Below are 13584 nucleotides of genomic sequence, written 5' to 3'. Positions count from 1 at the left end.
GGGGAGGAATGGGATGTATTTAGGGAAGCAGTGATGGCTTGCACAAAAGATGCTTGTGGCATGAGAAGTATGGGAGGTGGGCAGATTAGAAAGGGTAGAGAGTGGTGGGATGAAGAAGTAAGATTATTAGTGACAGAGAACAGAGACGCATTTGGACGATTTTTGTAGGGAAATAATGCAAACGAGTGAGAGATGTATAAAAGAAAGAGGCAGGAGGTCAAGAGAAAGGTCAAGAGGTGAAAAAGAGGCAAATGAGAGTTGGGGTGAGAGAGTATCATTAAATTTTAGGGAGAGTAAAAAGATGTTTTGGAAGGAGGTAAATAAAGTGCGTAAGACAAGGGAACAAATGGGAACAATAGTGAAGGGGGCTAATGGGGAGGTGATAACAAGTAGTGGTAATGTGAGAAGGAGATGGAGTGAGTATTTTGAAGGTTTGTTGAATGTTTTTGATGATAGAGTGGCAGATATAGGGTGTTTTGGTCCAGGTGGTGTGCAAAGTGAGAGGGTTAGGGAGGATGATTTGGTAAACACAGAAGAGGCAGTAAAAGCTTTGCGGAAGATGAAAGCCGGCAAAGCAGCGGGTTTGGATGGTATTCCAGTGGAATTTATTAAAAAAGGGGGTGACTGTATTGTTGACTGGTTGGTAAGGTTATTTAATGTATGTATGATTCATGGTGAGGTGCCTGAGGATTGGCGGAATGCTTGCATAGTGCCATTGTACAAAGGCAAAGGGGACAAAGGTGAGTGCTCAAATTACAGAGGTATAAGTTTGTTGAGTATTCCTGGTAAATTATATGGGAGGGTATTGATTGAGAGGGTGAAGGCATGTACAGAGCATCAGATTGGTGAAGAGCAGTGTGGTTTCAGAAGAGGTAGAGGATGTGTGGATCAGGTGTTTGCTTTGAAGAATGTATGTGAGAAATACTTAGAAAAGCAAATGGATTTGTATGTACCATTTATGGATCTGGAGAAGGCATATGATAAGAGTTGATAGAGATGCTTTGTGTAAGGTATTAAGAATATATGGTGTGGGAGGCAAGTTGTTAGAGGCAGTGAAAAGTTTTTATCGAGGATGTAAGGCATGTGTACGTGTAGGAAGAGATGAATGTGATTGGTTCTCAGTGAATGTAGGTCTGCGGCAGGGGTGTGTGATGTCTCCATGGTTGTTTAATTTGTTTATGGATAGGGTTGTTAGGGAGGTGAATGCAAGAGTTTTGGAAAGAGGGGCAAGTATGCAGTCTGTTGTGGATGAGAGAACTTGGGACGCGAGTCAGTTGTTGTTTGCTGATGATACAGCGCTGGTGGCTGATTCATGTGAGAAACTGCAGAAGCTGGTGACTGAGTTTGGTAAAGTGTGTGAAAGAAGAAATCGGAGAGTAAATGTGAATAAGAGCAAGGTTATTAGGTACAGTAGGGTTGAGGGTCAAGTCAATTGGGAGGTAAGTTTGAATGCAGAAAAACTGGAGGAGGTGAAGTGTTTTAGATATCTGGGAGTGGATTTGGCAGCGGATGGAACCATGGAAGCAGAAATGAATCATAGGGTGGGGGAGGGGTTGAAAATTCTGGGAGCCTTGAAGAATGTGTGGAAGTCGAGAACATTATCTCGGAAAGCAAAAATGGGTATGTTTGAAGGAAAAGTGGTTCCAAAAATGTTGTATGGTTGCGAGGCGTGGGCTATGGATAGAGTTGTGCGCAGGAGGGTGGATGTGCTGGAAATGAGATACTTGAGGACAATATGTGGTGTGAGGTGGTTTGATCGAGTAAGTAATAATAGGGTAAGAGAGATGTGTGGTAATAAAAAGAGTGTGGTTGAGAGAGCAGAAGAGGGTGTTTTGAAATGGTTTGGTCACATAGAGAGAATGAGTGAGAAAGATTGACCAAGAGGATATGTGTGTTAGAGGTGGAGGGAATGAAGAGAAGTGAGAGACCTAATTGGAGGTGGAAAGATGGAGTGAAAAAGATTTTAAGTGATCGGGGCCTGAACATGCAGGAGGGTGAAAGGCGTGCAAGGAATAGAGTGAATTGGAATGATGTGGTATATTTTTTTATTTTTTTCATTATACTTTGTCGCTGTCTCCCGCGTTTGCGAGGCAGCGCAAGGAAACAGACAAAAGAAATGGCCCAACCCACCCCCATACACATGTATATACATACGTCCACACACGCATATATACATACCTACACAGCTTTCCATGGTTTACCCCAGACACTTCACATGCCCTGATTCAATCCACTGACAGCACGTCAACCCCGGTATACCACATCGATCCAATTCACTCTATTCCTTGCCCTCCTTTCACCCTCCTGCATGTTCAGGCCCCGATCACACAAAATCTTATTCACTCCATCTTTCCACCTCCAATTTGGTCTCCCACTTCTCTCGTTCCCTCCACCTCCGACACATATATCCTCTTGGTCAATCTTTCCTCACTCATTCTCTCCATGTGCCCAAACCATTTCAAAACACCCTCTTCTGCTCTCTCAACCATGCTCTTTTTATTTCCACACATCTCTCTTACCCTTACGTTACTTACTCGATCAAACCACCTCACACCACACATTGTCCTCAAACATCTCATTTCCAGCACATCCATCCTCCTGCACACAACTCTATCCATAGCCCACGCCTCGCAACCATACAACATTGTTGGAACCACTATTCCTTCAAACATACCCATTTTTGCTTTCCGAGATAATGTTCTCGACTTCCGCACATTCTTCAAGGCTCCCAGAATTTTCGCCTCCTCCTCCACCCTATGATCCACTTCCGCCTCCATGGTTCCATCCACTGCCAGATCCACTCCCAGATATCTAAAACACTTTACTTCCTCCAGTTTTTCTGCATTCAAACTTACCTCCCAATTGACTTGACCCTCAACCCTACTGTACCTAATAACCTTGCTCTTATTCACATTTACTCTTAACTTTCTTCTTTCACACACTTTACCAAACTCAGTCACCAGCTTCTGCAGTTTCTCACATGAATCAGCCACCAGCACTGTATCATCAGCGAACAACAACTGACTCACTTCCCAAGCTCTCTCATCCCCAACAGACTTTATACTTGCCCCTCTTTCCAAAACTCTTGCATTCACCTCCCTAACAACCCCATCCATAAACAAATTAAACAACCATGAAGACATCACACACCCCTGCCGCAAACCTACATTCACTGAGAACCAATCACTTTCCTCTCTTCCTACACATACACATGCCTTACATCCTCGATAAAAACTTTTCACTGCTTCTAACAACTTGCCTCCCACACCATATATTCTTAATACCTTCCACAGAGCATCTCTATCAACTCTATCATATATATATATTTATTTTTTTTTGCTTTTGCTTTGTCACTGCCTCCCGCGTTAGCGAGGTACTGCAAGGAAACAGACGAAAGAATGGCCCAAACCACCAACATACACATGTATATACATACACGTCCACACACTCAAATATACATACCTATATATCTCAACGTATACATATATATACACACACAGACATATACATATATACACATGTAAATAATTCATTCTTCTCTCTCTCATGGTATTCGCCATTTCCCTCGTTAGCGAGGTAGCGTTAAGAACAGAGGGCTGGGCCTTTGAGGGAATATCCTCACCTGGCTTCCTTCTCTGTTCCTTCTTTTGAAAAATAAAAATAAAAAGAGGGGAGGATTTCCAGCCACCTGCTCCCTCCCCTTTTAGATTATTAGTGAAAGAGAAGAGAGAGGCATTTGGACAATTTTTGTAGGGAAATAATGCAAATGAATGGGAGATGTATAAAACAAAGGGGCAGGAGGTCAAGAGAAAGGTGCGAGGTGAAAAAGACTGCAAATGAGGGTTGGGGTGAGAGAGTATCATTAAATTTTGAGGAGAATAAAAAGATGTTTTGAAGGAGGTAAATAAAGTGCATAAGACAAGGGAACAAATGGGAACATCAGTGAAGGGGGCTAATGGCGAGGTGATAACAAGAAGTGGTGATGTGAGGAGATGGAGTGAGTATATTGAAGGTTTGTTGAATGTGTTTGATGATAGAGTGGCAGATATAAGGTGTTTTGGTCAAGGTGGTGTGCAAAGTGAGATAGGGAAAATGATTTGGTAAACAGAGGAGAGTTAGTAAAAGCTTTGTGGAAGGTGAAAGCTGGCAAGGCGGCAGGTTTCGATGGTATTGCAGTGGAATTTATTAAAAAGGGGGTGACTGTATTGTTGAGTGGTAGGTAAGGTTATTTAATGTATATATGACTAATGGTGAGGTGCCTGAGGATTGGCAGAATGCTAGCATAGTGCCATTGTACAAAGGCAAAGGGAATAAAAGTGAGTGCTCAAATTACAGAATTTTTGCCCCCTCCCCCACCCAATGATTCACTTCTGCTTCCATGGTTCCTTCCGCTGCCAAATCCACTCCCAGATATCTAAAACACTTCACTTTCTCCAGTTTTTCTCCATTCAAACTTACCTCCCTATTGACTTGTCCCTCAACCCCACTGTACCTCATAACCTTGCTCTTATTCATATTTACTCTCAGCTTTCTTCTTTCACACACTTTACCAAACTCAGTCACCAGCCTCTGCAGTTTTTCACACGAATCACCCACCAGCGCTGTATCATCAGTGAACAACTGACTCACTTCCCAAGCTCTCTCATCCACAACAGACTGCATACTTGCCCCTCTTTCCAAAACTCTTGCATTCACGTACCTAACAACCCCATCCATAAACAAATTAAACAACCATGGAGACATCACACACCCCTGTCGCAAACCAACATTCACTGAGCGCCAATCACTTTCCTCTCTTCGTACATGTACAGATGCCTTAGATCCTTGATAAAAACTTTTCACTGCTTCTAACAACTTGCTTCCCGCACCATATATTCTTAATACCTTCCACAGAGCATCTCTATCAACTCTATCATATGGTTTCTCCAGATCCATAAATGCAACATACAAATCCATTTGCTTTTCTAAGTGTTTCTCACATACATTCTTCAAAGCAAACACCTGATCCACACATCCTCTACCACTTCTGAAACCACACTGCTCTTCTCCAATCTGATGCTCTGTACATGCCTTCACCCTCTCAGTCAATACCCTCCCATATAATTTCCCAGGAATACTCAACAAACTTATACCTCTGTAATTTGAGCACTCACTTTTATCCCCTTTGCCTTTGTACAATGGCACCATGCAAGCATTCCACCAATCCTCAGGCACCTCGCCATGAGTCATACATACATTAAATAACCTCACCAACCAGTCAACAATACAGTCACCCCCTTTTTTGATAAATTCCACTGCAATACCATCCAAACCCACTGCCTTGCCGGCTTTCACCTTCCACAAAGCTTTTACTAACTCTTCTCTGTTTACCAAATCATTCTCCCTAACCCTCTCCCTTTGCACACCACCTCGACCAAAACACCCTATATCTGCCACTCTATCATCAAACACATTCAACAAACCTTCAAAACCTTCACTCCATCTCCTTCTCACATCATCACTACTTGTTATCACCTCCCCATTAGCCCCCTTCACTGAAGTTCCCATTTGTTCCCTTGTCTTACGCACTTTATTTACCTCCTTCCAAAACATCTCTTTATTCTCCCTAAAATTTAAAGATATTCTCTCACCCCAACTCTCATTTGCCCTCTTTTTCACCTCTTGCACCTTTCTCTTGACCTCCTGCCTCTTTCTTTTATACATCTCCCATTCATTTGCATTATTTCCCTGCAAAAATCGTCCTAATGCGTCTCTCTTCTCTTTCACTAATAATCTTACTTCTTTATCCCACCACTCACTACCCTTTCTAATCTGCCCACCTCCTATGCTTCTCATGCCGCAAGCATCTTTTGCGCAAGCCATCACTGCTTCCCTAAATACATCCCATTCCAACCCCCACTCCCCTTAAGACCTTTGTTCTCACCTTTTTCCATTCTGTACTCAGTCTCTCCTGGTACTTCCTCACACAAGTCTCCTTCCCAAGCTCACTTACTCTCACCACTCTCTTCACCCCAACATTCTCTCTTCTTTTTTGAAAACCTCTATAAATCTTTACCTTTGCCTCCACAAGATAATGAACAGACATCCCTCCAGTTGCACCTCTCAGCACATTAACATCCAAAAGTCTCTCTTTCACGCATCTATAAATTAACACGTAATCCAATAACGCTCTCTGGCCATCTCTCCTTTTTACATATGTGTACTTATGTATATCTGTCTTTTTAAACCAGATATTCCAAATCACCAGTCCTTTTCCAGCTCATAAATGTACAAGCTCTTCACCATTTCCATTTACAACACTGAACACCCCATGTACACCAATTATTCCCTCAACTGCCACGTTACTCATCTTTGCATTCAAATCACTCATCACTATAACCCGGTCTCATGCATCAAAACTACTAACACACTCACTCAGCTGCTCCCAAAACCCTTGCCTCTCATGATCTTTCTTCATATGCCCAGGTGCATATGCACAATAATCACCCATCTCTCTCCATCTGCTTTCAGTTTTACCCATATTAATATAGAGTTTACTTTCTTGCACTCTCTCACATGCTCCCACCACTCCTGTTTCAGTAGTGCTACTCCTTCCCTTGCTCTTGTCCTCTCACTAACCTCTGACTTTATTCCCAAGACATTCCCAAACCACTCTTCCCCTTTATCCTTGAGCTTTGTTTCACTCAAGAGCCAAAACATCCAGGCTCCTTTCCTCAAACATACTGCCTATCTCTCCTTTTTTCTCATCTTGGTCACATCCACACACATTTAGACACCCCAATCTGAGCCTTCGAGGAGGATGAGCACTCCCTGCATGACTCCTTCTTCTGTTTCCCCTTTTAGAAAGTTAAAATACAAGGAGGGGAGGATTTCCAGACCCCTGCTCCCGTCCCATTTAGTTGCCTTCTACGACACTTGAGGAATGCGTGGGAAGTATTCTTTCTCCCCTATCCCTATATATTGTTTCAAACATATTCGCCGTGTGATTCACTTCTGCCTCCATGGTTCCATTTGTTGCTAAGTCCACCTTTTTCTCACTTCTGCCTCCATGGTTCCATTTGCTGCTAAGCCCACTTTTTCCTCTCGCTTCCACCTCCATGGTTCCATTCACTGCTAAGTTCACTCCCAGATATCTAAAACACTTCACTTCCTTCAATTTTTCTCCATTCAAACTTACATCCCAATTAACTTGTACCGCAACCCTAGTGAACCTAATAACCTTGCTCTTATTCCCATTTACTCTCAACTTTACCCTTTGACACACTTTTCCAGATTCAGTCACCAACTTTTGCAGTTTCTCACTCAAATCAGCCACCAGTGCTGTATCATCGGCGAACAACAATTGACTCACTTCCCAGGCCCTCTTATCCCCAACAGACTGCATACTTGCCCCTCTCTCCAAAACTCTTGCATTTACTTCCGTTACCACTCCATCCATAAACAAATTAAACAATCATGGGGACATCACACAATCCTGCCATAGAGTGATCTTCACTGGGAACCAGTCAGTCTCATCTCTTCCTACTCGTACACATGCCTTACATCCTTGGTAAAAACTTTTCACTGCTTCTGGCAGCTTACCTCCCACACTGTATACTCTTAAGACCTTCCCCAAAGTATCTCTATCAGCCCTGTGATATGCCTTCTCCAGATCCATAAATGCTACATACAAATCCATATGTTTTCTAAGTATTTCTCGCATATATTCGTCAAAGCAAACAAAAGGGTTAAGTTTGGAAGTTGGCCTGAGACAGTTTATTAGGTGGATCACTTTCGATTTATCCCTAACAAACAAGGATGCAGAGCTCGAACCATCACCAAATGTGAGAGCTGTACTCCATACAAGGATGAATAAATCCCTTGTATAAATGGAACAACTGTTCAGAAAAGAAGTTTTGACATCTAAACAGGACATCCAGTTTCGCTGAGGCAGACTTTGCTATTCCTGTAATTGTGGGGTTTCCAAGAAAGAGTGAGTGTTACAGTATTACCAAGTATGTTCGTTGAGTCAAGGTGGAATTACAGAACTGTCAAAGGAGAGACAAGAGTTGTGAAGAGTTTTTGATAGAGAGATGGGTAGAAACTGGGTCTTGAAGGCATTAAACTTAACAAGACAAGGATGTGAATGGATGCAATGTTGAGTCGACAGTGTATGAGTGCACTGGATTAATTATGGAGGAGGAATTGTTGAGAAAAAGGAGGAAAAGTGTAGGGGAAAGGACAGAACCATGAGTGACACTGTTGTTGGTGGAGAAAAGGAGGAAGGCTGATACATCAACAACCACAGAGATAGATCGGCCAGAGAAGAAGCTAGATCTGAAGGAGCAAGGTGAGGGAGGGAAGCCAAGAGATGAGAGCTTAGAGATGAGACCCCAGTGCCACACCCTTTCAAAAGCCTTAGATATGTCAAGGACAACTACACTCGACTCCCCAGAATCTTTCAGGGATGATGAGCAGACATTAGCAAAATAAGAAATTATATCACCAGTGGATCTTGCCCTACACAAACCATACTGGTAATCAGAGAGGAGACTGTGATTTTCAAGGTTTTTAAGGATATGGGAGTTGAGGAGGGATTCAAAGACTTTGGAAATGGTGGATGTCAAAGCAAAAGGACAATAATCAGAGGGATCAGAACAGTCACTCTTCTTAGGGATGGGATATATCAAAGCATGCTTCCAGATGAGCAAACACAGGTGCAGTGTCATATATTTGTGGAATTGTTCATAATATTAATCTAGGTTCATCAAAGACTTTATGGGCTTTTTTAGTTTTGAAATGTAAAGATTTTTAATCTAAAGTCAATTAGGACTATCCTTAAAATTGTTGCTGAAAGTACTGTGGTCTGTACTTTGTCTACAAAAATATTGAGATAGACACTAGTATTTTCCTTGTTTTTTATCAGAGGTAAATTTAGGTCTAAAAATGAATGTACAGTAGTCATTTCTCGACATAGTTTTAAGATCTTTGTCCTTAATCTAGAGGAAAGAATGCAGTTTTTTGTGATGTGTGTGTAGTCAGTAGTAGCATATTTGCTTACTGCTGCTTTTATTTGAAGAACCATATGCTGAGTAACTTTTTTTTCTGCTTCCTTTTACGGGAAGGAAGAAATCTATTTTGCTTTTAATCAGTTATGGCCAGAATGTTTTGATTTCTGATGTTAAAGTATATGCGTTAATTTGTAAGCAGGGTGCAACATATGCAGTGAACTTGGGATAGTCCTTGGCCTTGTCTACACAGAATACAAACTTTAAAGATTAAAATATTCTTCGAAAGAGTGTCTCATATTTCTCGTATGTTATTTGGTGGCCTTGTTCATCCATAGTTTTCTTATACTTGCACAAACATTTTTGGACATTAGCTCTTATACTGGTCAACAGTTTCCTTATTAATGAAGAGATTTTTATTTTTTATAGCAGGGTGTAATAGTGAAATGATTAAAAAGTGAATCTAGAACATACTATCTTGTTTTAGACTGTGATTGGAGAACATAGTAAATGGATCTATTTAAATGTGAACATAGGCAGTGGTATATCTTTTAATTTTCAATTTTTCCCTAAACATAATTCTACAGAATACAGGAACTTAGTCAAGAAATGTACAGTGTGTTGAAATATGATCAGACTTGCAACCATAAGCCGTGAATCAGGTGCCATTGAAGCTCATTTTGGTACTGACGTGGATTTCACAAAATAATCCCAGCTTGAAATAGATGATAAAGGCAAGCTCAAAAAGCATTTGAAGTGTCAAAAAGTCTGTGATATTATCCAAATGCTCTCCCAATGAAAAGATGAAAAATAGAGCAATACGAGAAAAAAATATCCAGTAAACTACTTTATGAACGGATCCTTTTTTTTTTGCTGCTCTATCCAAGAAACAGAGATAAAAGTTTTGAGTAAAGATCACTCAAATAATGAATCTTTCATCTATGACAATTCAGGCTCATAACTGCTGATCACAGTGGCAGACTACAGCTATTAACAGGAAAACATTTTACAAATGCTCTGTAATAACCAGAAATTTTTTAAAACTAAATATTGTATAGAATATCACACCACTTTGTTTATCAAGTAGTCACAACACACGAGTTAATAACAAAGACTTCATACATGTTACTTTATAATCTTAATGCCACTGAAACATATATAATGTTGTCTAGACATGCTTGGACTGGCTTCTGTCTTTTTGGACTATGCTTGTATTTAAGAAAATTATGATATCTGATGCTTACAGTCTCCTGTAACTGGCATTTTCAAATTTATTAACCCATTCACTGTGGCTGATACATATCTATTCTCTAGGAAGAATAAAGGCTTACTGTGTTTGGTACACACATGGTTTCTGCATTCAAAACTTCCAGGTGGGAGCTTGATGGGCAAATATTGGTGACAGTAGACCTAACTGACATCATTCATAATGTTTTCAAAAGATGTGGGCATTTTTTTCAAACTATGAGTCAGTGTGCTTGATCATGGCAAAGAGGATAGTACAACAACTGCAGGTTGGCACCACACCATCTGACCCCACTTATTATGATGATACTTTTGTTGGATATGACTCAGATGAACTAAGTGTATTAAAAAGAGAAGAAGATGAATGTCCATTTAGTGAAGACAAGAGGTATAATGACTTTAGGGGAGAGTGGACATTATCCATACACACTACCACCAAAACAAACTTGATGTGTTAGTGGTGTGGATGGGGCTGGCAGGCTAAACCATTTATGCCAAAAGATCTAGTGTTTGATTCCTCCAATGCAGGAATTGAAAATGCTTATTCGAAGAAACTTGATTTTTTCTATAATTTATTGACAGACTTAATGGAAAAGATTGTGAAGGAAACAAATGAATGTTGTCTTTATCTCTGGGATATTTCCTCAATTTTCACTTTGCTGTAGACTAGCTGACAAGACTAAGTACAACCAAGGATGATGTGTATCTTTTCCTCTGTCTTATGATTCTTATGTCACTTCCAAAAGAAACAAGGAATGATTATTGGACAATGAATGACATGTACAAGATGAAGATATTTGGAAAGCTAATGACTTATGACCAATTTCTTCTACTGCAAGTTACTCACTTTGTTGACTTTCAACAGCTTGCCTGAGGAAGTGATGCATTGCAGAAAATCTGGCAAATTCTTGAAAAAGTTCCAAAGTTCATGCCTTTCCAAGGTTTATGAATAAACGATAGTTTAGTTCTGTGGGAAGGTCTTCTGGCAAATGTTCTCCTGAACATGACACTGTGTTTGAATACATAGCATAAATTATAAGTATCATGATCATTATTTTTCACATGAATATTTTCATATCGTGTGAAAAGTCCTACAGCTATTTCTACACTTCCACAAGAAAATTATTAGTGTAAGCAAAATATCCTGTTGTTACATTCTGCTTCTAGCATTACTGAGAGCTGTGCAACCTTGAAAATATGCACACATTTATGACATAAGGGCAGCCAAATCCAGCTGATTCCTACATTATTGCCATCAGGAGAGGTTACCCTACAGGGGGTAGGCCATAAAATTTAACTAGCCACAGTGATTGGGTTAAGGAAATGAGTATCTTTTTCTGATTTTCAAAATTTTGGAACATTTGCTTTTATTTCAATGAGGATCAACACAGTTTTACCTCAGAGTATAAATATTTTCATATGAATCTTATAAAGAGTAAAACTTAAGCATTAAGTAGTACTGCTTGTAAAAAACAGTTTGAAAAATCATCTTTCAGAACCTTAAAGACTGACCGGCAAACAAGGACAAGAAACAAAGATTCAAATTTACATGAGAAACTACTTCACATACAAGATTTAAGGATTACTTTGGTAACAAAGAAATATGATGTCAATAAAAATAAGAACTTGTTTGACAATGAGATGGTAATATATATGAATATTACCAGGAAACTCTGAAATCAGGTGTCTGACATTGTTATATTGATGTAGGTTAAAAGACTTGGCATATAAATGATGGGAATGATTGTGTTTATATATGTAGATAGTAGAATGATCATTGTAACATGGGGACTGTAATGTTCATGAATCATAAAATCATTGTAAAGTTCATGACTAACAAGGTCATTGTAATCTTCATGGATTATAGAACTACTAATATAAAGGTCATGCATGACAACTTAGTCATTATAGTATTCATGAATGAAAGTCATCTTAAAATTCTTGAATTATGAGCATTCATGAACTACATGTCCTGTAATATTCATGAATCATAACGTGTTCACTGTGATCATTAGTCATAACTGGTCATTATACTTGTTAATGAATCATAATAGGGTCATAGCAACAGAAGTGGATCTCAAATTATCACCAAGATTCATGAATCTTGATGCAATGCTTTTAACTATCAAGAATGACAACCTGATTACTGTAACATTTTTGTATGATAAACTGATCAATAACCAGATCATGATAACATTCATGAATGATAATCTGATGGTGTAACATTCATGAATCATAACCTTTATCACTGTAACACTCATGAATCATAACCTGATTATTGTAACACTCATGAATCATAACTTGATCATTGTAACACTCATGAATCATAACCTGATTATTGTAACACTTATGAATCATAACCTTTGTCACTGTAACACTAATGAATCATAACCTGACCATTGTAACACTCATGAATCATAACCTGATCATTGTAACACTTATGAATCATAACCTTTATCACTGTAACACTAATGAATCATAACCTGACCATTGTAACACTCATGAATCATAACCTGATCATTGTAACACTTATGAATCATAACCTTTATCACTGTAACACTAATGAATCATAACCTGACCATTGTAACACTCATGAATCATAACCTGATCATTGTAACACTTATGAATCATAACCTTTATCACTGTAACACTAATGAATCATAACCTGACCATTGTAACACTCATGAATCATAACCTGATCATTGTAACACTAATGAATCATAACCTGATCATTATAACACTAATGAATCATAACCTGATCATTATAACACTAATGAATAATAACCTGACCATTGTAACACTCATGAATCATAACCTGATCATTGTAACACTCATGAATCATAACCTGATCATTGTAACACTCATGAATCATAACCTGATCATTGTAACACTAATGAATCATAACCTGATCATTATAACACTAATGAATCATAACCTGATCATTATAACACTAATGAATAATAACCTGACCATTGTAACACTCATGAATCATAACCTGATCATTGTAACACTCATGAATCATAACCTGATCATTGTAACACTCATGAATCATAACCTGATCATTGTAACACTAATGAATCATAACCTGATCATTATAACACTAATGAATAATAACCTGATCATTATAACACTAATGAATAATAACCTGACCATTGTAACACTCATGAATCATAACCTGACCATTGTAACACTCATGAATCATAACCTGATCATTGTAACACTCATGAATCATAACCTGATCATTGTACCTCTCATGATTCATAACCTGATCATTGTACCTCTCATGATTCATAACCTGATCATTGTAACACTCATGAATCATAACCTGATCAATCTCAAATACGTGAATCAT

This window comes from Panulirus ornatus, chromosome 53 (genome assembly GCF_036320965.1).
Source record: "Panulirus ornatus isolate Po-2019 chromosome 53, ASM3632096v1, whole genome shotgun sequence".
Lineage (NCBI taxonomy): Eukaryota > Metazoa > Arthropoda > Malacostraca > Decapoda > Palinuridae > Panulirus > Panulirus ornatus.
This window is presented reverse-complemented; position numbering follows the sequence as displayed.